The 26,389-nt window shown below is 40.7% G+C and overlaps 1 protein-coding gene and 1 long non-coding RNA gene across 2 annotated transcripts in view; one reads left to right on the top strand and one right to left on the bottom strand.

Moving 5' to 3' along the window:
- LOC115177641 (piggyBac transposable element-derived protein 4) overlaps positions 1–26,389 on the top strand; it is an 85,862-nt gene that overhangs the window by 4,363 nt on the left and 55,110 nt on the right. The window lies entirely within an intron of this gene.
- Positions 13,550–14,221, bottom strand: LOC115177709 (uncharacterized). The gene is made up of 2 exons (XR_003872456.1): positions 13,819–14,221; positions 13,550–13,609 (listed from the first exon to the last, which is right to left on the bottom strand). It is a non-coding gene; the product is annotated as an uncharacterized LOC115177709 (long non-coding RNA).

Raw genomic sequence — 26,389 nt, 5'->3', positions numbered from 1 at the left:
TTGTGTCGACCCTATCGACAATGGGGAGATGTTACTGATGTGCTTTGTCTGTCTCCAATGTAATTTATTTATTTTTTAATTAGGTTTTAACCTCTCTAGGGGGTGTGGCCAACATCCAATGAAATTGCAGAGTGCCAAAATCAAATTAAATTACTATAAATCTTTAACTTTCATGAAATCTCAGGTGAATTACATCAAAATAAAGCTTAACTTGTTGTTAATCCAGCCGCCGTGTCAGATTTTAAAAAGGCTTTACGGCGAAAGCAAACCATGCGGGACAGCACTCAGCACACAAAACATTACATACAGTTACCAGCCAAGTAGATTAGTCACAAAACTCAGAAATAGTAATAAAATTAATCACTTACCTTTTGATCTTCATATGGTTGCACTCACAAGACCCCCAGTTACACAATAAATGTTTGTTTTGTTCGATAAAGTCCCTCTTTATATCCAAAAATCTCAATTTTGTTGGCGGGTTTTGTTCAGTAATCCAATGGCTCAAATGCGGTCACAACAGGCAGACAAAAATTCAAAATAGTATCTGTTAAGTTCGTATAAACATGTCAAACGATGTTTATAATCAATCCTCAAGTTGTTTTTAGCCTAAATTATCAATAATATTTCATCCGGACAATAGCGTTGTCAATATAAAAGAAAAACAAGAATGGCGCGCTCTCGGTCGTGCGCAGAAAACAGCTCTGGGTATATCCCATTATCCACTCACTCAAAGTTGTCATTCTCCCTAATTTTCAAAATAAAAGCCTGAAACAATGTCTTACGACTGTTGACAAATAGTGGAAGCCATAGGGAAAGGAATCTGGGTCCTATCCCTTTAAATGGTGGATAGGCTTTCCTTGGAAAAACAGCCATTTCAAAATAATTGCACTTCCTGGATGGATTTTCCACAGGTTTTGCCTGCAATTTCAGTTCTGTTATACTCACAGACATTATTTTAACAGTTTTAGAACCTTTGAAGTGTTTTTTCTATCCAAATCTACTAATTATATGCATATCCTAGCTTCTGGGCCTGAGTAGCAGACAGTTTTCTTTGGACACGCTTTTCATCCGGAAATGAAAATAGTGCCCCCTACCCTAGTGAGGGTGTGTAGGTCACATTCTGTATCATACAGCTATGAAGGTTATATATTTACAACCACCTGCTTGATAGGAATCCAGCGATGTCTTGTATCTTGAGTGTCATAGAACTGTCTAGTGTTTTGTGTTCTGACTTATAAAACAGAAATAAAATTAAGTAATGTAAACATATCAGTAATTACCAGGATGCTCTACAACATTTGTTTTAAAATCACACAAAGATTGTTTTAAATTATGAAATGTTTGAAAGCTGGCCTCAGGTTATTGAGGGATCTGATTTGGTTTAAACCTCATAGCAAGGCAGTTTTATCATGTGGAGATTAAATTCTGGTCTGTCTTATACTAAACACTGTCTTTAGCAGGAGGAAAACCAAACTTGGACGAACCAAAGACGTCCAAACCAGCAAGTCGACACCTCTGCTCCCAATGTGGAAAGAGTTTTAGTCACTTTGGAAACATGAAAGCTCATGAGCAGATACACACAGGGGAGAAGCCTTTCCATTGCTCCCAGTGTGGCAAGTGCTTTAACCTGTTAGGGGCCCTGAAACAACACGAGGTAATACACACAGGGGAGAAGCCTTACCACTGCTCCCAGTGTGGAAAGTGTTTTAACCTGTTAGGGGCCCTGAAACAACACAAGAGAATACACACAGGGGAGAAGCCTTACCACTGCTCCCAGTGTGGAAAGAGTTTTAACCATTTAGGGAACCTGAAAAAACATAAGAGGATACACACAGGGGAGAAGCCTTACCACTGCTCCCAGTGTGGCAAGTGTTTTAACCTGTCAAAGGACCTGTTACAACATAAGAGAATACATACAGGGGAGAAGCCTTACCACTGCTCCCAGTGTGGAAAGAGTTTTAACCATTTAGGGAACCTGACAAAACATAAGAGGATACACACAGGGGAGAAGCCTTACCACTGCTCCCAATGTGGCAAGAGTTTTAACCAGTTAGGGGCCCTGAAACAACACAAGAGAATACACACAGGGGAGAAGCCTTACCACTGCTCCCAGTGTGGCAAGTTGTTTAACCTGTTAAGGGCCCTGAAACAACATGAAAGAATACACACAGGGGAGAAGCCTTACCAATGCTCCCAGTGTGGAAAGAGTTTTAACGATTTAGGGAACATGAAAAAACATGAGAGAATACACACAGGGTAGAAGCCTTACCACTGCTCCCAGTGTGCAAAGCATTTGCCCATTTAGTAAGCCTGAAAGAACACATGAGACTGCACTCAGAGGAAATTGCTTACAAAAGCTCAGACTGTGGGAAAAGATTTTACTCATAACAGTCACTTAAACGTCATTAGAGAATCCACACAGGAGAGAGAAATTATTGATATTTCACATCTCATTGACTTAAAATTCATCAGAGAACATACACAGTGCTCCCGTTGTCTTATATTGTTGACTGATAATGTGTTTACCTGTTTTTACCATATGAAATTGCTTCTTCCAATTATTGATAAACCTGTACCTGTTAAGAAACTGACTGTTAGAACTGTTAAGGCTCCATGGATTGATGAGGAATTGATCATCTGTATGGTTGAAGGAGATGGGGCAAAAGGAATGGCTAATAAGTCTGGCTGGCTTACGTACTGCAAATTGAGAAATTATGTGACCAAACTCAACAAAAGAATAAACTTTATTTTGAAGACAAGATCAATGATATAAAGAATGATGGAGAAAAAACTTGTAAAAATACAGAATGAAAGAAAAGCAGTGCAAGTATTGAATTTCGTAAAGTTAGTGGGGGAGGTGGACAAATTGTTATCGATCAATAATGACAAACCTCCTGGCATTGACAACTTAAATGTAATGCTACTGAGGACAGTAGCTGACTCTATAGCCACTCCTATCTGTCATATTTTTAATCTGAGCCTAGAGGAAAGTCTTTGTCCTCAGGCCTGGAGGGAAGCCGAAGTAATTCCACTACCCAAGAGTGGTAAAGCAGCCTTTACTGGTTCTAACAGCAGAACTATAAGCTTGCTGCCAGCTCTTAACAAACTGCTGGGAAAAAATGTGTTTGACCAAATACAATGCTATTTCTCTAAACAAATTAACAACAGACTTTCAGCATGCTTATAGAAAATGGCAATCAACATGTACTGCACTGACACAAATGACTGATGATTGGTTGAGAGAAATTGATAATAATAAGATTGTGGGAGCTGTACTGTTAGATTTCAGTGCAGACTTTGATATTATTGACCATAACCTGTTGTTGAGAAAACGTATGTGCTGTGGCTTTTCAACCTCTGCCATATCGTGGATTCAGAGCTATCTATCTACTAGAACTCAGAGTCGTTTTTAATGGAAGCTTCTCTGTCAAACATGTAAAGTGTGATGTACCGCAGGGCAGCTCTCTAGGCCCTCTACTCTTTTCTATTTTTTACCAATGACCTGCCACTGGCATTAAAAAAAGCATGTGTGTCCATGTATGTATGCTGATGATTCAACCATATACAACATCAGCAATCACAGCTAATGAAGTCACTGAAACCCTTAAAAAAGAGTTGCAATCTGTTTTGGAATGGGTGGCCAGTAATATATTGATCCTGAATATCTCTAAAACTAAGAGCATTGTATTTGGTACAAATCATTCCTTAAGTTCTAGTCCTCCGCTGAATCTGGTAATGAATTGTGTGGCTGTTGAACAAGTTGAGGAGACTAAATTACTTGGCATTACCTTAGATTGTAAACTGTCATGGTCAAAACATATAGATTCAATGGTTGTGCAGATGGGGAGAGGTCTATCCGCAATAAAGAGATGCTCTGCTTTTTTGACACCACACTCCAAAAAGCAAGTTCTGCAGGCTCTAGTTTGTCTAATCTTGATTATTGTCCAGTCGTGTGGTCCAGTGCTGCAAGGAAAGACCTAGTTAAGCTGTAGCTGGCCCAGAACAGAGCAGCACGTTTTGCTCTTAATTGTAATCAGAGGGCTGATATAAATACTATGCATGCCAGTCTCTCTTTCCTAAGAGTTGAGGAGAGATTGAATGCATCACTTCTTATTTTTATAAGAAACATGAATGTGTTGAAAATCCCAAATTGTTTGCATAGTCTGTAAGGGAATTTTGCCCTATGTCCACAGAAGAGACCACAGGAAAACTTATTTGATCAGAGGTTAGTTTGTTTAGTAAGGATTGCAACCTGGAGTATACACTTACAGCAATTTGCAAGCAAGAGACTCAGTTCAAAAGATTGTGTTTTCCCTTTTTATCCCCTACTGAGGATCACCCCGCCCAGGGTGATGTCCCTTAACTTTAATACCATATAAGCTCATAATTAATAGTTGCTAATATAAAGATGTCTCTGCTAGGTGGAGTTCAGCTTATTGTGTTATTGGCAGTTAGTTTCCCAATCACTCTTCCCCTTATTGCTATCATGTCAGACTGGAAGTAAGACTGGAACATAGTATCAACAGGAACTCTTAGTTCCCTTTATCCATCTGTTACCTAAAATATAGTTTCAACACACAGACATCTGACTTTGTACAGTTGACCTTTTCATGCACTTGCAAGGTGTCTACCACTGATTCTTAATCTCAAGCTAAAGCAAAACATGAATTATTGTACTTTTGTCATCACAGGTGTTCCTATAATGTACAGATATCATCACAGTTCTTACAAGTCAACTTACACAGCTCTGACACACACTTATCCCACCAGACATGCCAACAGGGGTCTTTTCACAGTCCCCAAGTTTCCAGAACAAATTCAAGAAAGCGTACAGTATTATATAGGGCCCTTATTGCATGGAACTTCCTTCCATCTCATATTGCTCAAATAAACAGCAAACATGGTTTCAAAACACAGATAAAGCAACACCTCACGGCACAACCCCTCTCCCCTATTTGACCTAGGTAGTTTGTGTGTATGCATTGATATGTAGGCTACGTGTACCTTTTACAAAATGTATGCAGTTCTATCCTTGAGCTGTTCTTGTCTATTGATGTGCTGTATTATGTGTCATGTTTTGTGTGGACCCCAGGAAGAGTAGCTGCTGCTTTTGCAACAGTTAATGGGGATCCTAATAAAATACCAAACTGTTATTCTCTCTGAGCTCAGAAATAAAGAATCTTGGTTTGACTTGGACTCCAGCAGATCCTTATTGTATAATATCCACCACAACTCTCCCACAGATTGCTGTTTATCATTGTCTCAATGAAGACTTCCTCGTTCCACTTTCCTGGGGGCATTTACAAGCCTCCCACTGGTTAAATAAACGTTGTTTCCACGTCAAATTAAAAAACATCTTTAACATTGATGAACCTTCACTATCTTCATCCCTAAACTAATAACATTAACTATTGTCTATTGTTATTCTCAGTAACCTTCCTGGCCTTATGAAATCCTAGCTAAATACAATGTTAGAGAGAATAAAGTAGACGGCATCAGTCAAAATCGTGATTTATGACCCTATGTCCGGCTGGGGCGTACATGCCCAAATAAGGGCATCCGGTCAGGACATCCTGACGAGAAGGGGTCACATGGTTAGGGTCATATAGTTGCACCCTGTTCTGTCACATGTTAGAGTGTGTGTTATTTTATATCTATATTGCATCTATTCCTTTGAAGTTGTCATGATGATTGATGTGTAGGGACCTCGTTGAACTGGGGTGGTTGTGTTCGAACATTTCAAAGAGGATGGCCCCCACACCCCACCAATTTTATTGCTCTTAGGGTTGTTGTCTATGAATTAGGAATGTCCGGGGGGCTTTGTGTTGGAGGCAGACGCCTTATAAATAAGACCCAGACACATGCGGCCCCAGAACACTAAACAAAAATTAACATGGATTTTGGTAAAGCAGTGATGACCGTAACAACGGAAGCAGGACCGCGGCTGAAACATAGAGAAAAGGCCCGGTATAAAGCAGCAATATACGATGCGCCAAAAAAGCGGTTTCTATGTGTGTATAGAACCCAAATACCACCCGCAACTGCACTGAAAGATCAAGTGATGATGTCTAATGGACAGCACTGGGGGTATCAGTTTGATTACCCGGCCCGTAGAGTGAAACTCTATACCGTAGTCGAAGGTGGAGAATATACAGACCAGACTTTAGTAGTGGACTATGGGGCTGAAGACTGGTCGGTTTTTCGCAAGGTTTTGTGTCTCGAACTGAGAGTTATCACAAAGGGGTATAGCTTGTTCACGGGCTCCGAGACCCGTTGGGAAGGTACCCCAGACTCCTCAGGAAGAGTATTTCACAGGGTGAAAATACAGAGAAAGAATTGACTTCCTTGTGGATGCGTGGAGTTCTATATCAGCAACGAGGAAACCCGCAACCAAAACATTTGTGATGGTGGCCTGACTGGGGATTTCAGGTTGCGCATGCTTATTCCTTTTAAAAGTTGGGATCTAATGGAATTGAGCATGTTAGAGTTGTTGGACGTTCTTTTTGTACAGAGCCAACAGTGGCAGAGCATTGCTCGGCTAAGGAAGTGCATAATATATACGAATCCTGAGGATTATGATTCAAAGCAATCCCAAGAAGGCTCATCCTCAGAAGGGTCAGCCCCCGAAGAAAACTAAGTACACGGCTGTGTTAACCACACCCTGACCCCCAAAGGACTGGTTCAACAATAAAAGGAGGTCCCTTAAAGCCTCCGGTTCTTCATTTCAGCATACACCATGGATATTCCTACAACATACCAGGACTCCGATACGTCATGGGGGCCCTAAGGACTCTCTGCCTCGCAGCCAACCATTCTACTCCCCCCACCCAAGACTTTTTTATTTATTTTTAGGAATAAGGTTTTGAAGTGTCTGTCCTATATCTAGGCGATATAAGAAAGCTCAGGTAATATTTTATATATTGTTTTACATATATTTAACCCCTTATTTTTGGGGGGCACAAAACTACCTCCGTACTTCCATTTGTGTGTATAGGTTACCTTCAAACGAGTTCCGCTGAGCTACATAGAGAACACCATTATGTTGGTGAGTCTCCCCTTTTCCATTTTAGTTTAATCTCGGGGGTTCACCTTTGGGTCATGATAGGGGCTGTACCAAATGTTTGATGTATTATAATAATTGATTATGCTTATGTTGTATTACATTTATAGGGTCCTAGACTACAGATTAACAATATATATATTAATTATAAAGATTTAATATTGTTCCACAGTCTTTTCTAATCTCTGCCTCTTATAAAGAAACTGTCTGAGAAATATAATGTGTGACTGTGAGACATAACTCTGCAGGGGAGTGTAAGAGATAAGAGACTAGTCAGACATTCCACTATAAATCAAATTGGGGAGTGGACATTTACTGCTAAGCTTTTAGATAACATTAAAACTCTTGTTTCTATAGCTGTGTAGGCATGGTTTTGGTCTCATGAGTAGAAGGTAATGACGTAGGCAGTGACATCACTAAGATATATGTGTTAAGGCTGTGTAAGGGAGGCGAAGTCAGGTGCAGGAGAGCAGAGTTGAATAAACAGGTGCACTTTTATTCCGTTCAACAATAGGCACAAAAAATGACATAAGTGCCCAAAAACACGGAACATAAACTATAAAGGCCGACATTAGGCCGACATTTGCAGATGTGATGGATTGAGACGCAGCCCATGCAAAACCCCCCCAGATATCTTTATCTTAAACTGATGGATTTGGATGGGGATATTAATTTCACTATGTTACTTAGATTGACGCACAGGTGCTTCTTAAGGATTAACATTACCAGTAGGCTTAGGCTATCACATCCTTATGATATACAATATCTATTTTCATAAAAGCAACGTGACTACAAGAGACAGGTTGGGAATGTCAGACTGTTTTACGGGACAAATCAACCTTTTTTTCTAAATTAGTGGTATTTGAATTTGTTGATAAAATGCAGGACATGATTGTTTGGTTGTGCGGGACATGTGGTCACCCTAATTACCCGCCTCACTGACTCCCTTGGCCAGGTGAAACAACCTCTCTCTTAGAAGCACTTCTCTTCCTGCCTCTCGCTTCAGTAACTCAGCCACTCTTTTACCATCAGATGGTCCGTCATTCTGTAAGTCTCTGCTTTCTTCACTTTTGATGTGCTGGTTTTGTTTTAGTTGTGTTCTGTGGGCTCCTGCCTGTGCTACTTGGTCTCGAGTTGTTAACAATGTTGGGCTCTGGCTTGCTACTCACTACTTACTGTTGTGGTTGGCTAGCTAGACTAGTTAGCTGGCTAGGCTAGCAGGTTAAAATAGCTAATGTTAGCTGGCTGGCTAAGATAACTGCATGTAACATGATTTGATAACTGTTAGATGGCATTGTGTATTTACATAACTTTGGTTTACTTTAATGTGGCTCAATTTGCTATTAAAGCTGTAAATTAGAGCTAGCTAGGTGTTGATAGCCACTGGCTGACTCATGCAGTGCTGAAGTAGGTAGGTCTGGTAGGGCTAACATTAGCAGGCTAGTTGCCTAGCAACCTTGCAAGGTTATCTGTAACAGTCAATTCATAAAGTATTTGCTTGTAAGTTGGCTGAAAATGTTATTGAAACCAGTAGTCACGAGTGCACACGATTTGGTTTAATTTGAAGTTATTTATTTGACGATATTTCTGTCAAAGTTTACATTGTATGGAATAGGCTGGCTAGCCGGGTCCTCCATATTACTTCACAGCCTGTAAAAAATAATTCTGACATGGCTTCGGCATTCTTTGAAATTCTGATCGGTTTTATGTACTCGAAAAATAGAAAAGAGAGGTATAACTTTGCATTGGGACTTGTGATGCTATACTAATGCAGATCCATGTTACATGTGGTTACATTTAGCTACCTTCACTTTAAGGGAGTTGTATGGTCACATTTAGATGTGAAAAAATAACAGACAGAGAAAACAATTTCTATTTTAACAGTATTTGGGTCATTCTTGAGCTCTGGTAATATTTCAGTCCCACTGACTGATTTTGTATATACATTGAAATGTCCAGTATAATGAATTGAAATAAATATAGCATTAATTTAAACTTTATTACAAAATCATATTTTTTTTAGCTGACACCAAGAATTGTGTCATGTCCCCCAGGCGTTTCAATTAGTTTTTACTTGGGAAATTCATATTAAAATGTGCACATAATTGAATGCAAACATAAATTTGTGTTATTTTGTTGAGAAAGTATTTTTATCAAATAAATGCATGATTATTGATTAAAATCACACAATTTAGCTCTGTCCCTCAGTCTACATGTAATGGGTTGTAAACCTGTGACAGGGTTGAGTTATTTACTTTATTTATGAATATTGCATCTAAACAAATTAATTATTGAATATTTTATACATTATATATTGTTTATATTCACTTATGAAACATGCTGTAATGTGTTCCATGTGAACAGAAAATATATTTTAAGGCAGGTAGCCTAGTGGTAGGAGAGTTGGGCAAGGCTCTTAACTTCAGTTGTTCCTTTAAATTGCTCTGGATCCTAAATTACTCAATGATTATAGTGTATACATGTAGTGTATACATGTGTATATTCTAAGAATCTTTGATTTAACGTTATTCCATTGAAACATCTAGGGAATGATGGCACCCACATCAGCAGCAGAACGACAAAGGCAGTGTCTTGCACGTCACAATGCTGACCCAGTAAAAAGGGAACAATACCTTGAGAGATGGAAAAGGAATGTTGATTCAGGGAAAAAGATCAGTGATTTAAGTGAGAGAGACCAGCATCAGAAGCGTAAACAGTGGAGAACAGCATACAAAAGAAGCAGGGAGAGGAAAGGAGCACTGAGGAACTTGACCACTAAGTCCACATCATGAACGTTGAAGAGAACGGCAGACAGGTTGGTGGCTAAGAGCCGTGATATCAGTGATGCACAGGAGCTTTACAAAGGCCTCCATGTCAGTGAAGCTGTTCTGTGTGAAGAGTGCCGATGTTGAACGTGCGATGGAGATGATGCCAAGACCGATAAAAGCGGTGCCCTCCACCATGAGAATACACCAGGCCATCACCCTTGCTCCTGGTGAGCTGATGTCTGATGATGTCAGTTGCCTTTGTTCAACAAAGAAGGACCTAAACTGTACGTGCTTTAACACACAGCACTTCAGTTTCAGGCAGAAGGTCCTTGCTGCTCCAGAACAGCCAGCCAATGAGGAAAATCCTTTTTTATCCAGGCATCATCCTCGGCAGGGATGAAATTAGTGTGTAAGTGAAATAGATGCATCATGTAGGACCAAACCGATTTTTCTGGCATTCTCGAGATGACATCCACTGGTATCAGTTTGATGTCCTTGAGATGATTCCAGCCCCACAGCGTGTGACATCCCGCCACGTAAGAGGTTGAGAGAGATGTGTGGGCTAGACTCTCAGGAAGAAAACCATGAATGAATGAATACGGTGCTCCTGAGAAGAAGGATAGTCATGCCGACACTAGTGCTGTAGTTAACAGCTGTTCTAGCGTTCTAAATGCCCTTGGAACATGTTCCTACAGTTTGATGACGTTTAACTTTTCTGATGAAACCTCTGAATGTTATTAATTACTCTAATGCCTGACGTGTTTTTATTTGTTTCGATATTTCCTGCAGTTTGGTTAATAAAACCCATATTATTCTAAATATATCTAATGTCCTTATTACATGGTTGCATACAATGAAATGTAATCTATTAGGGTAAATCTTGGAGGGATTTTGATAGTAAACTAAACTACTTTATATGGAAACTGGTCTGTCTCTTCAACCCCGTTAAAGTATTCAACCCTGTCACCCTAGCCTCAACCCCGTCACATGACAATATTTGTTAAATAAAATGGCAAAGATGAATAAATATGAATTTAATGTTTTCTGAGTTCAGTGTGAAATGTTAAGGACAATGCCAAGAAGATTAGATTTATATTAAAATTCTGAATGGAAAGCATTTTTTTTATTTAAATGATGACCTGCTGACACAATGTGTTTATTTCAGGGTTTAATATAGCAAAATTCTGAGATTTTACATAAATGTTATTTATAATAATTGTATTGGTTTGGGGGACACATGAGCATTAGGTAAATGTTGATTTTATAACAAGCATATTTTGTAATCATATTTCGACTACTTCCATATTGCTTGTGACGCAGTTGACGATAAATGGTGTCCAATTCAGACAAAAATGGACAATAATAAAAGGTATTTAATGCCTGATGTGGGAAAATATGTTTTCTTGAAGGTTTAATATGTACGTAATGATAATATGTACTTAAATATTACCGCAGTCCAATAATGACCCTTTTTATTCATAATGTACATATTCATATTCAGGTCTAAGCCTGCGTAGAGGAAATATGGTCTTGTAAAGAAAAGAGAACAAATGAGCTTTTTTGGAATGATTTGTTATGACGTTGTTTAGAACTGGTGACCACTGCAGTCAGCAGATGTGAGTCTTTCAGGTGACGCTTCTTGAGTGACGTAGGATCTAGTGGACGAGACGCTTCGACGACAACAACAGGGTTGCTGATTCACCTCCGTAGTCTGCTAGCCAGCACAAAATCTAAATATTTAACCACTTTAGATTTAAAAAAATGTGTGTAGCTACCTGAATCTGTGTTTTAAACACAATTCTGTAAGCGTATCAACACGTTGAGTTAAACGTAATTTGCAAATGTGTTAAGATTGATAGCTACTGAGTTTAGCACTAGGGTAGTCGCAAATGCTAGCTAGCTAATATCCCCGACCATGAGCTCACAAAGCTACTCCCTTCCTGCTAAAGAAGAGGTCTGCTGGACGGAGAAAGAAGTTCTCTTAAAAGAGGAGAAGAAAGAGGAGGCTGTCACAGCTAAAAAAGAAGTTGAGGATAAGGCTGTTACTGTGAAAGAGGAAGAAGACGTGTCAGTGAAAGAAGAGGAACATGCTTTCAGAGTGAAAGAGGAGGAGGAGGAAGAGAAACAACAGAATACATGTTTTGTTGAGGAGGAGAGGACTGTTACGGTGAAAGAAGAGGAAGACGTTACATTTTCCTCAATAAAGTAGCTATGAGCAGAGTCTGCGGGGTGACATGGGAGAACTTGGGAAGGTTGAAAACCAGGCACGTGCTGATAAAACTGGTACAGTCATTGACCGAGTACCAATTTCGCGCACTTCTCCTATGTAATGTCCATAGTCAGAACGCTACTGTTAAAATAACTTCCTGTTATTAACTGTATATGTGACGGTGAGATTCATAGAGCTGACACACCCAGTTTTCACTTCATATTTTGCTGCATAAAATTAAAAAAATGGGTTACAATTGGATTTTCTTTCTACTGGTCTACACAACCTACCCTACATTTTCAACAACAAAAAAGTTTAACAAAAATATCTACAATTAATTAACAATTTTAGGGCAACATATGTCAATTGTTTGTCAATTTCTCAAGCTCAGTCAATTTGGTTGTAAATCATGACTCACGACCAGATCAAGACATTAGGAGCGCATATTATAATCAGACTATCTCAGTGTTAGGTCATCAGAGGGCTGAGGCTTGTGGGGAGATGACTCGCGACCAGATCAAGACATTACGAGCGCATATTATTTGCTATCCCAACTCCTTGCTCCAGCCAAACGTTATGCCACGCCTACGGAGGTTAGTTTCTTCTCCGCAATGAGTCTGGATCTGAGTACCTCCAAGACGATTTATAGAATGGAAAGCCATTTTAGACCGTCTGATTGGTCCCAACTCCCCAGTTTTTGCCAGTGACATGCATACCCATAACATGATACTGCCACCACAATACTTGGAAATACAGAGGGTTTCACTCTAAGTTGTGTTGGGCACCAAACCTAAAGTTTTTCATTTCGGCAAAAAAGTAAATTTCTTTCCCTTTTTAAGGTCCTTGTTGTAAACTGGATGGATCATTTAGAATGGGACACGCAGCCTATTACTTACCTCTTAATAACTTTTCAAGTTCAAAACTGCACTCTCCTCAAACAATAGCATTGTATTCTTTAACTGTAATAGCTACTGTAAATTGGACAGGGCAGTTAGATTAAGGTCCTTGTTGTGAACTGGATGGGTCATTTAGAATGGGACACGTGCTAATGAATTGTGGCTGTTTTTAAAATATTCTTAAACCTCATAGTGATGTCTCTGCGCATTTTCCAGTCTCTCACAAGCTCAGTTAAGAAGGATGATCTTTGTAGTGTCTGGGTGGTATGATGCACCATCCACAGATTAATAACCAGTTGAGAAGGATGGCCAGGTCTTTGTAGTGTCTGGTTGATATGATGCACCATCCACAGCACAGTTAAAAAGTATGGCGAGGTCTTTGAAGTGTGATGAAGGTAGCTAAGATTCATATTTTAATTACTGCATACAGTATACTGCTGCTCCCCTGTGCTTAATGCTGCGTTCAAAATATCTCGTAAATTCATGAGTACCAGCGTAAGACCGGGAAAAATCCACTTGAATGCCCCTCAGACTAGTTTCCAAATAGTAATTTCCAGTCTATCATCCCTGAGCTCTGACTGTAACTCCCTCCAGTAACCACGAGCACAACCGTTCCTTGATTTTAACTGGCGGCTTTATTCTGTAGTTTAGTCAGAATTATCACCTTCCGTGAGAACTATAAAGTAAATGAAAATACAGTTTAAGCACACTCTTACACCTTCTTGTCTTATGAGTGACTTATTAGCTTGGTACAACTCTGAAGTAATTACATACATAAACAGTGACTTATTAGCTTGGTATAACTCTGAAGTAATTACATACATAAACAGTTTAGCCGGAGCTATAACAGTATCAGATTGAGCACACGAATAAAGGAAAAAATACCTCATTGGCTGCTTATTACAGAAGGGAGGAAATCAAACTTCACACTTATATTCCTGGCATGAATTCACGCTTCATCCTGACATACACATTTCACCTTTACGAACTACACCCGGTAACATGAAAGCTTAGCTAACATCGCGCGGGAAAGCCTTCACCCCCAAAGATGTGTTGCTACGATAATGATCCCCGTTACAACAGTTGTTAGCCACGTAGTTCCACCTGTCTTATCATTTCCCCCGTATAGCGAACACGTAAACAATTCAAACAAAAAACAACGACATAGACTTACAGATTAAATGTCAGTTACACTGACGTCACCCACATGCTGACCTCTGACCTAACCCACTGGGCAACTGACCTGGATAACAGCATGTTCAGCAGTTAACTGCAACAACAAAACATTATCATGATAGCTGTACTTTTAGTTTTATGGTTTGCAGCTTGTTTGTCATTAACCAATCAGCATTTCTCAACCTGTTCAAAGCAGGTTAATGCACACAACTCATTGCTCCCAGATTACAAATAGTATTTGAGTTTCCCACTTGTTATAAAAGCAGCATTATTTTTGCACCACCATGCAGGTATTAGGGATGCACAGATATTATATTTTTGGCCGATACCGATATCCAATATTTTCCTTGCCAAAACGATACCGATATTTAACATTTTAGCGGCCTTTTAAGCATTCTAATACAGTTAAATAGTTACACACACACACACACTGACCAACAATTAATTTTGTTGGCATTTACGTATGTCCCCATTACCAGTAAAACATAATCAAAACCTATTTCTTTCACTTACTTGCTGTGCTGTTTTGTTGTTCATTTGTTCAGTCTCAACCAGGATTTCATCATACATGTTTAGCAGTGAAGTTTCAGCTGTCTGTCTGTCCGTGGCCTCTCTTCCTTGGTGAGCACTGTCACTGTGTCCGTTTCCATCTTGTCCAGCTGTGTCTAACATTTCACGTAAACCCTGTTTCTTGTCTGCATCGAAGTAGCAGGTCTTGTACCTAGCATCGAGCATGGTGGCGACACAGTAAAGAGGCTCAGAGAGAATGCCACCGACTCGCTTGTTCACAGCCTCTTGTAGAGTACTTTTCCAAGTTAACCCCACAGTCTGTGTCTGCAGTTTTGTTGAGCAGGCGCTTCAATGCCATGAGAGGATATCGGCAGACGCGGTTGATGAGGTTGTTTCTCGAGTCAGTTGTTCGAATGGAGCTAGGAGTGTGTTCATGTTCTCAAATAACATTGAAATGATGGCAGCAGTATGTGAACCAGCACATTCTTGAGCATGCAATACGGCTTTCCTCAGTAGGAAATGTGCTGTCATTCTCAGCATGCTCATGGGGCTGACATCGCTGGTCCAAATGTCAGTCGTGAAGCTAATAGCAGTGACGCCCATAGCAAGTAGCTCATGGATGTGCGTTTCAACAATACTGTGCAACTCCGGTAGGGTAACATCTGAAAAATAGTGTATACTTTGTAGTGTGTACCGGTGAAAGCCAACATCATCCACGACAGAGAACGGTTGATTGTCAAGGGCAAAGAATTCTATTATCTTGGCGTTAATGGATTTCGCCTTTGAGTTGTCTCGCTGAAATGTTCTTACTCTTTGAAATGACTGCTGGATTTGAACTTGTTTAGGTGTTGGAATTGTGCTTAGTATTTTTCTGCTTTATGTGTAGCGCTGTATTTTTCATGGCGTCATTACGTCATCTACTTACGTTATATAGGTATGGCACGTCAGCTTTGACATTGTTTTTTAACATCAGCATTAAACATTTTTAGCTAATATCGTCCGATTCTGATATGCTTACCAATATGTCGTGCATCCCTAGCAGGTATGGTTCCCTATCAGAATGTCACAGGATCAGGAGATCCAACAGGGGTGCCACTTTGGTTTTAGAAGGGGGGGGCATAACCTGGTCGGAGGAGTTGGTTTTAGAAGGGGGGAATAACCTGGTCGGAGGGGTTGGTTTTAGAAGGGGGGGCATAACCTGGTTGTAGGGGCTGGTTTTAGAAGGGGGGGCATAACCTGGTCGGAGGGGTTGGTTTTAGAAGGGGGGGCATAACCTGGTTGTAAGGGCTGGTTTTAGAAGGGGGGGCATAACCTGGTCGGAGGGGTTGGTTTTAGAAGGGGGGGCATAACCTGGTCGGAGGGGTTGGTTTTTAGAAGGGGGGGGGCATAACCTGGTTGTAGGGGTTGGTTTTAGAAGGGGGGGGCATAACCTGGTTGTAGGGGTTGGTTTTAGAAGGGGGGGGGCATAACCTGGTCGGAGGGGTTGGTTTTAGAAGGGGGGGCATAACCTGGTCGGAGGGGTTGGTTTTAGAAGGGGGGGGCATAACCTGGTTGGAGGGTCTGGGTTGGTTTTAGAAGAGGTGGCGGCATAACCTGGTCGGAAGGTCTGGGTTGGTTTTAGGGGGGGGGCATAACCTGGTCGGAGGGTCTGGGTTGGTTTTAGAAGGGGGGGCGTAACCTGGTCGGAGGGTCTGGGTGTCCTTCCTAAGAATATTTTGGGGCATCTGAAGCTCATTTCCTGCAGTTTTACTAGGGCTGTCTCTGACTAAAAACATTTTATTTTTATTTTGACCAATTGATTGGTCAAATTCCAGTGGAACTACCAATCACGGCCGGTTGTGATACAGCCCGGGAACGAACCAGGGTCTGTAGTGATGCCTCTAGCACTGAGATCCAGTGCCTTAGACCGCTGCACCACTCGGGACTAGTACGGGCTGTATTGCACAGTAATAAGGACTGCATGAGGAATGGAATAGATGATAAATAGGCAATATAAAATGGTGACTAATTTTAGCAGGCAGGAGAAACTGAATAGAACACAGCTACTCCAGCACACGTTGTAATAGTACCAATAATAGGAACCAGTAACATTTTCCCACGCACTCCAAAAGGCATAAATCCAGCCACGCTCCCAGAAGGATAATACCGGGAGGAAAAAGAGGTCTCGAGCTGAGGCCTGTATTTATACCCTTGTAAGAGCATGGGGCTAACTGACCAATAGGAACCTAGCTGGCTACTAAATGATTGTCTAAGGCCACATTCTATCGATCTCTCAAGTGACGGGGGAGAGAGGTGAAGATGGGTGAGGGCTAGACATAGCAGAGGCCCAAAGCAAATAAACCACCAAGATGCACATGCCCACAATGTCCAGGAGGGGAATTCTGGACAGAGTCTTGTCCATCAGTCGCTGTGGATGAAGTGGAACATTAAATAGAGTCCTGGACAGAGTCTTGCCCATCAGTCGCTGGAGTGGAACATTAAATATAGAGTCCTGGACAGAGTCTTGTCCATCAGTCGCTGTGGATGAAGTGGAACAGACACACAGCTTCTTGATATGTTGCCTTTATATCCTCTTCAGCTGTGATTAAGATGAATGTGGGTTGTTCCATATGATTTCAATCACTTTCTGACTGGTTAAAAACAGGCATAGTGGTCTTAGCATATAACTCACGCTAGGTGTTGGTGTATGAAGCCAATACTAGATTTGAATTAGTTTTCCAGCTGTTGCTGCACAAAGACAAATGTAATCATGTAGAGATTTAATTCTAGGTTGTATTAATTAGTGCACATCGTAGCAAAAAAACAAAAACATAAACAAGCATTTCTTATTGTACAAGTTCCGCTAGTTGTCCCTCCCCATTTCGGCCCGTTTTCCTTCGTTTCATTTGATGAATAGGACCATGATCGCTCTTAAGCTAAATACTCTGTCTTTGGCAGGAAAGAGACCAGACTCAGAGGAAGCAGAGGCATCCAAACCAGCAAGACCACACCAGTGCGTTAAGAGTTTACTAAATTAGGGAACCTGAAAGACCATGAAAGAATACACACAGGAGAAAAGCCCTACCAATGTTCCCAGTGTGGAAAGAGTTTTACCCAGTTAGGAAGCCTGAAATTACATGAGAATACACACAGGAGATAAGCCTCATCACTGCTCCCAATGTGGAAAGGGTTTTACCCAGTTAGGACACCTGAAAAAACATGAGATATTGCACTCAGGGGAGAAGCCTTACCACTGCCCCCAATGTGAAAAGAGATTTTCCTCATCAGGGTGCCAGAAATCACACGAGCGGACACACTCAGGAGAAAAGCCTTACCACTGTTCCCAGTGTGAAAAGAGTTTTAGCTGGTCAGGGCAACTGAAAGAGCATGAGAGAACACACACTTGAGAGAAGCCGTACCACCACTGCTCCCAGTGTGGAAAGAGTTTTACCCAGTTAGGAAACCTGAAAATACATGAGACAATACACTCTGGAGATAAGCCTCACAAATGCTCTCAATGTGGAAAGAGTTTTAACCGGTTGTATAACCTCAAAGAACATGAGAGGACACACACAGGAGAAAAGCCTTATCATTGCTCCCAGTGTGAATAGAGATTTTCCTCATCAGGGTCCCTGAAATCACATGAGAGGGCACACTCAGGAGAAAAGCCTTTCCAATGCTCACATTGTGAAAAGAGTTTTACCCAGTTAGGGAGCATGAAAATACATGAGAGAACACATACAGGAGAAAAGCCCTGTGTGGAAAGAATTTTACCGATGTAGGGAACCTGAAGACACAAGATAACACACACAAGGGATAAATAGCCTTCCCACTTCTCCCACTGTGAAAATCCACACCTGAAAAAAGCATTATCAATACTCTGTGAAAAGCTATTTACCCAGTTAGGAGACCTGAAAGACCATGAGGGAACACAGAGGAGATGCCTTACCACTGCTGTCAGTGTCAAGGCTCAGGAGAAGACCCAGATGCAGACAGTTTCGAAGTAACAAACGTTTTTATTATGAAAACGGGGAGGCAGGCAAACGACATGTCAAGGGCAGGCAGAGGTCAGTAGTCCAGAACAGAGTTCGTAAGGTACAGAACGGCAGGCAGGCTCAAGGCAGTCAAAAACCGGGAAACCAGGAACTAGAGACAGACATGAGCACAGGAAAAACCGCTGGTAGGCTTGACGAAACAAAAACTAACTGGCAACAGACAAACAGAGAACACAGGTATAAGTACACTGGGGAGGATGGGCGACACCTGGAGGGGGGTGGAGACAAGCACAAAGACAGGTGAAACAGATCAGGGTGTGACAGTCTGTGGAAAGAGATAGTTAACGTCACATAGCTTTAACTTAAAATTCATGAGAAATTCATGAGAACACACTCCCATTGTCTTATTTTTGAATGAAAATGTATGATTTTGTTTGTGCCATATGAAATCAAATTGGATAACGCCTGCTCAAAAATAAATGTGTATATCGTTTGCTATTTTATTTTCTCAAGACATGAATTGAATGTATACAGTAGTACATCAGATTCAATGTACAGGCTTACTGTGATTAAATGGTCTGTGTGTGTGTGTGTGTGTGTGTGTGTGTGTGTGTGTGTGTGTGTGTGTGTGTGTGTGTGTGTGTGTGTGTGTGTGTGTGTGTGTGTGTGTGTGTGTGTGTGTGTGTGTTAATCAATTGCTGTTTCCATGTGATGCTCTATTGTTTACATTGGCTGATAATGTTTCTTATGCTGCGTTCATAACAAGTGGGAAAATACTACTTTTAAACTGGATATGTATCTTAGGAGACCTGAGAAACATACCAAATGAAACTAGTTCAGACAAGACAAACCGTTCGGTAGGAGAGAGGAATTGTAAAAATAACTAATCTCAATTGAAGGGAATGTTTCCAATTATTGGGGAGGGGAGGGGAGAGCTGAAGGAAGGAAGGAAGGAAGGAGAGAGAGGTTGATGCTTAGGGAGGGAACAAGGGATGAAAAGCTCAAAGCTGGGTGAAAGGAGGCAGGGTGGGAAGGAGGGATGAAAGTGGAAAGAGGGAGGGACAGGGTGCTCAGAGCTCTCCACGGTCATTGATGACGACCTTGGCGGAGCATTTGCCACTGCTGGAACCCTTCTTCTCCATGTTAGCGACAATGCTGAGCCCCTCCACGATCAAAACAAGTGGGAAAATACTACTTTTAAACTTAATATGTATCTTATGCTGCGTTCATAACAAGTGGGAAAAATACTACTTTTAAACTGGGAGCAACGAGTTGTGTTCACATACTGTTACGTACGCCTCTAGGAAGAGGGAACGCAACACCCTGCTACAACTCAACTCCCCGTGGAGTGAAAGAGGTATGGGACTGTAGGTGCGAGTAAGGATGACAAAGGCAGAGAATGTACCGTTTACAGGGAATTTATTTATTCCTTCATAAGGTAATACTTTGGGGAAAGGGGCTGAACGGAACCAAAGCAAAGAAAGTAAATGGCAAAGCCCTCTCCTACCTTACCTGCCTACCCACTACTTACCTAACTTAGCACCACCTGGTGCGCTACCCAAAATACAGGGGGTGGTCCACCCAGGTCTTACCTAGTGTGCATAGACATACTACAGGTTATGTATGCCCACAGGCCTCTTGCCTAAGCACACCCTACGTGCCTTCCCCTTCCCCCCTGGGAACAAAAACAATGTCAATAATCAAAACACTGCATCCTACTTACACACACAGGACATACTAATAAGCTCTCTCAACAACAACCAACACAGTACACACTCGTCATCTCCCTTCTGAGCAACAGAACACTGGCTTATATAGTTGGAGAAGGAGTTGGTAAATGAAGACAGCTGTTTCTGACGAGAGCGCGGGGTCAGCTCCAATCATCAATGGGGCCGACCAATCAGCTGCTTGGGGGAATTTCAGGAATCCATCCTCACATACAAACAAAACCACAACACAGGAACTGGGGTACGTAACCCATACCTTGAACCCGAGATCGACGATTGGCTAATGGCAAACAAGCTCCGTTAACCATAAACTAAAAGTACAGCTTTCATACTCACCAATAAATGATAGTGTTCAAAATCCATATTATTAAGAGAGTTTATCATAAATGATTGTTTGTTGTTGCATTTAACTGCCGAAAATGCTTCAAAAATCAAGTGCAAAAATGTATGTAGCAACTGCAGATTTCCCCTTTAAGGGAATAGTATGGTCACATATAGATGTGAAAAGAGAAAACAATGAACCATTCCTATTTGCACTATTTATTCATAATGTACATAATCATATTCAGGTCTAAGTCTGCGTAGAGGAATGTATTGGCAATAAAAAAATAGAAAACATTTGTTTAGAGTGATATGTTATGACATTAGACAGGTGTCCATTGACCCAGGTTTATTCGACAAAAGCAATGTCTGAAAAAAAAGATAAATTCCCAGATGTGTCTAATAGAAACGGCAGCTATAGGAGAAATGCTCTGAAGATCGACAACATGTTTCGACGGGGGGAGATTCTTCCTGATGATAATTTGAATAAATGATGAATGCTGAATATATGTTTAAGTGTCCTGACTTTTGCCTTGCTTTTCTGATTGGCTGGATGCCAAGTTTTTAGATCTACTGGAGTGTAAGTTCCACCCTGGCAACAGACCGTGACGATACATTGGAGCATGCTAATTATTACAATGTGGCCAATATTAGTCAAGTCTTGCATTCTATCCATGTAGGCTTTTGGGACATGAAACAAGACAGTATTTATTAATAATATTCATTTTACTATCTAGGTCTGCGTAGAGGAAAGCAATGGCGGTAAGAAGTAATATGGTAATTTTGTAATTATTTGTTATCACTTTGTTTGCCAGAATAAACATTGTAGTCAATTTTCTCCTAAACTGCGTTACCCACTCCAGTCAGCAGATGGCGATGGTGGCGCTTCTTGCGTGACGTAAAATCTAGTGGACGGGACGGTTCTTCAACAACAGCAACAACACGGCTACTGATTCAACCACCTCGGTAACTCGATAGCCAACACAAAACCGAAACATTTTACTGTATTAACCTCAGTGATTTAAACACACTATCTGCGTATTTACTAGTTACTCCATTTAATATTGACCTTGTTAGCTTCTTAAGATTGCCTAGTACTAAGCTAATCGCTAATGCTAGCTAGCAAGCTAACATCCCCGACCATGAGCTCACTAAGCCGATCCCTTCCTGCTAAAGAAGAGGTCTGCTGGACGGAGAAAGAAACTCTCGTGAAAGAGAAGGAAGAAGAGGATGTCACAATTAAAAAACAAGTAGAGGGTTAGGCTGTTACAGCGAAAGAAGTTACTGTGACAGAAGAGAGAGAAGCTTTAGAGTGAAAGAGGAGGAGGATGTTACTGTGAAAGAAGACGAGGAGGAAGAGAAATAACAGGATGCAGTTTTTGTAGTGAAAGAGGAGGATGAGGCGATGACTGTCACAGTGAAAGAAATAAAACACGTTTTTGGAGTGGAGGGGGAGATTACTGTCACGTTGGAGGAGGAAGAAGACCACAACGGAGATCTGATTAACACCAGTAAGTACTGTCTTAAAAAAAGGTGCACAAACTCTGCAGTCGTTGAACCGATTCCCCTGAATATCTCTTTCTGTTGAACTGATGTGTGATTTTAAAGGGTCATTCTACTGAAGTTATTTACATTTTACATTTTAGTCATTTAGCAGACGCTCTTTTCCAGAGCGACTTACAGTAGTGAATGCATACATTTCATACATATATATTTTTTTTTCGTACTGGTCCCCCGTACGGGCGATTCCAGCGTTATGGACATTACATTTGCACACACAATCACAATTTTAATGTCTCACAGAATGGAAAGACAAAATATAAATTAAACTTTTGATGTGTTTGTCTGTATTACCCCTTGGGCGGAGTGTATACCCAGGAATGTCCTTGTTTTTGAAAGAAAATCATTTTTTTTGGTCCATTTAAAATAGCATCAAATTCATCAGAAATACAGTGTAAACATTGTTAATGTTGTAAATGACTATTGTAGCTGGAAACGGCAGATTGTTTTATGTAATATCTACATAGGTGTACAGAGGCCCATTATCAGCAACCATCACTCCTGTGTTCCAATGGCATGTTGTGTTAGCTAATCCAAGTTTATCATTTTAAAAGGCTAATTGATCATTATAAAACCCTTTTGCAATTATGTTAGCACAGCTGAAAACTGTTGTTCTGATTAAAGAAGCAATAAAACTGGCCTTTAGACTAGTTGAATATCTGGAGCGTCAGCATTTGTGGGTTCGATTACAGGCTCAAAATGGCCAGAAACAAAGAACTTTCTTCTGAAACTCGTCCGTCTATTCTTGTTCTGAGAAATGAAGGCTATTCCATTCGAGAAATTGCCAAGAAACTGAAGATCTCGTACAACGCTGTGCACTACTCCCTTCACAGAACAGTGCAAACTGGCTCTAACCAGAATAGAAAGAGGAGTGGGAGGCCCCGGTGCACAACTGAGCAAGAGGACAAGTACATTAGAGTGTCTAGTTTGAGAAACAGATGCCTCACAAGTCCTCAACTTGCAGCTTCATTAAATACAGTGCCTTGCAAAAGTATTCATCCCCCTTGGCGTTTTTCCTATTTTGTAGCATTACAACCTGGAATTTAAATAGATTTTTATTTGGATTTCATGTAATGGACAAACACATAGTCCAAATTGGTGAAGTGAAATGAAAATTCAAAAAAATGGAAACGTGGTGCGTGCATATGTATTCACCCCCTTTGCTATGAAGCCCCTAAATAAGATCTGGTGCAACCAATTACCTTCAGAAGTCACAAAATTAGTTGAAGTCCACCTGTGTGCAATCTAAGTGTCACATGATCTGTCACATGAACTCAGTATATATACACCTGTTCTGAAAGGCCCCAGAGTCTGCAACACTACTAAGCAAGGGGCACCACCTAGCAAGCGGTACTATGAAGACCAAGGAGCTCTCCAAACAGGTCAGGGACAAAGTTGTGGAGAAGTACAGATCAGAGTTGGGATCTAAAAAAATATCAGAAACTTTGAACATCCCACTGAGCACCATTAAATATATTATTAAAAAATTGAAAGAATATGGAACCACAACAAACCTGCCAAGAGAGGGCCGTCCACCAAAACTCACGGACCAGGCAAGGAGGGCATTAATCAGAGAGGCAACAAAGAGACCAAAGATAACCCTGAAGGAGCTGCAAAGCTCCACAGTGGAGATTGGAGTATCTGTCCATAGGACCACTTTAAGCCGTACACTCCACAGAGCTGGGCTTTACAGAAGAGTGGCCAGAAAAAAATAAGCAAACGTTTGGTGTTCGCCAAAAGGCATGTGGGAGACTCCCCAAACATGTGGAAGAAGGTACTCTGGTCAGATGACACTAAAATTTAACATTTTGGCCATCAAGGAAAACACTATGTCTGGCGCAAACCCAACACCTCCCATCACCCCGAGAACAACATCCCCACAGTGAAGCATGGTGGTGGCAGCATCATGCTGTGGGGATGTTTTTTTATTGGCAGGGACTGGGAAACTGGTCAGAATTTAAGGAATGATGGATGGCGCTAAATACAGGGAAATTCTTGAGGGAAACCTGTTTCAGTCTTCCAGAGATTTGAGACTGGGACAGAGGTTCACCTTCCAGCAGGACAATGACCCTAAGCATACTGCTAAAGCAACACTTGAGTGGTTTAAGGGGAAACATGTAAATGTCTTGGAATGGCCTAGCCAAAGCCCATACCTCAATCCAATTGACAATCTGTGGTATGACTTAAAGATTGCTGTGCACCAGTAGAACCCATCCAACTTGAAGGAGCTGGAGCAGTTTTGCCTTGAAGAATGGGCAAAAATCCCAGTGGCTAGATGTGCCAAGCTTATAGAGACATACCCCAAGAGACTTGCAGCTGTAATTGCTGCAAAAGGTGGCTCTACAAAGTATTGACTTTGGGGGGGGTGAATAGTTATGCACGCTCAAGTTTTCTTTTTTTTTCTTATTTCTTGCTTGTTTCACAATAAAACATATTTTGCATCTACAAAGTGGTAGGCATGTTGTGTAAATCAAATGATACAACCCCCCCCAAAAAATCTATTTTAATTCCAGGTTGTAAGGCAACAAAATAGGAAAAATGCCAAGGGGGGTGAATACTTTCACAAGCCACTGTAGGACCCGCAAAACACCAGTCTCAACATCAACAGTGAAGAGGCGACTCCGGGATGCTGCAAAGAAAAAGCCATATCTCAGACTGGCCAATAAAAAGAAAAGATTAAGATTGGAAAAATAACACAGACACTGGACAGAGATATGGCTTTTTCTTTGCAACTCTGCCTAGAAGGCCAGATTAGGTGACCATCGTTGAGACTTTATTGGTTAAATGTATTGCGGTAATTAAAATGAATGTACTCCCTCGGCTGTTATATCCTTTGCAGATGATCTCCCATCATATCACTGAGAAGTTCTTTAAAACAGTTCACAGAGCAATGTCAATATTTATTTGGTACGACAAGCAACCTAAAATGAAATGAGAAAAACTCGAATTGCCAATCAAAAAGGGGTACCTTTTTTTAGTCTTGTAGCCCATTCCAGCCTTGTGTAGGTCTACAATCTTGTCCCTGACATCCTTGGAGAGCTCTTTTGTCTTAGCCATGGTGGGGAGTTTGCAATCTGATTGATTGCTTCTGTGGACAGGTGTCTTTTATACAGGTAACAAACTGAGATTAGGAGCACTCCCTTTAAGAGTGTGCTCCTAATCTCAGATTGTTACCTGTATAAAAGACACCTGGGAGCCAGAAATCTTTCTGATTGAGAGGGGGTCAAATACTTCATTAAAATGCAAATCAATTTATAACATTTTTGACATGCTTTTTTCTGGATATTTTTGTTGTTATTCTGTCTCTCACTGTTCAAATAAACCTACCATTAAAATTATAGACTGATCATTTCTTTGTCAGTGGGCAAACGTACAAAATTAGCAGGGGATCAAATACTTTTCCCCTCACTGTATGTTTAAATGTCTGTACTAAAGTTTTTGAAGAAAATAAAAGGTTTGAAAGAAAATGTAATTTACCTTCAATGAATTAAATCTCTCTCTCCCTCTCTCTCTCTTCCTCTGTCTCTCCCCTTTGCTGGGAATGTTAAAGGTCAAGAAGTTGTGAATCTAAGGGGTCTCTTGCACACACGGGAAGTATATGTACACAAAATAATTAACAACCTGGACCCCCAGGTGTCTTTAAAACATGTGTTTTCTGTTCATTAAGTAATAAATTATTGACAGGATATAGACAACAAAACAAAAAGAGAAGTGTATTTTAATGATGTGCCCATTACTAATGACTTAAACATATAATTTTACCCCATTAATAACTTTTTACTGCAGGGGGCTAAATCAGCTGACACACAGTGTGTTTTCTTGATAGTCTTAAACAAATCTACTGTGAAACAAAAGTATCCACATCACACACATGTTTATGGACTTAAAAAAAGAAGACACCAGTACCATGTCAGATATAATTTAAATGTATTAATATTTGAGTTTGTATCCCAATATGACACATTAAATACATCACAGAAGACTGAAATGTGACAAAATGCCTATTGTGTTTATTGAACTGTACACTGAGATGCTCAGTTGGTCAATATTCCTCTCCAGTGAATTCCCAACATCTTGTCAACATGTGCCCCAAAAATGGAGCAGATATCTTATACCAGTCTATCTTTATAGACATTTATCCATAACAAGGCTTAGGCCTCCCCTATAGTGTCCAAAAACCTTTCCAAA

The sequence above is a fragment of the Salmo trutta genome, chromosome 38, assembly GCF_901001165.1.
Source record: "Salmo trutta chromosome 38, fSalTru1.1, whole genome shotgun sequence".
NCBI classification, from domain to species: domain Eukaryota; kingdom Metazoa; phylum Chordata; class Actinopteri; order Salmoniformes; family Salmonidae; genus Salmo; species Salmo trutta.
This window is presented reverse-complemented; position numbering and strand designations above follow the sequence as displayed.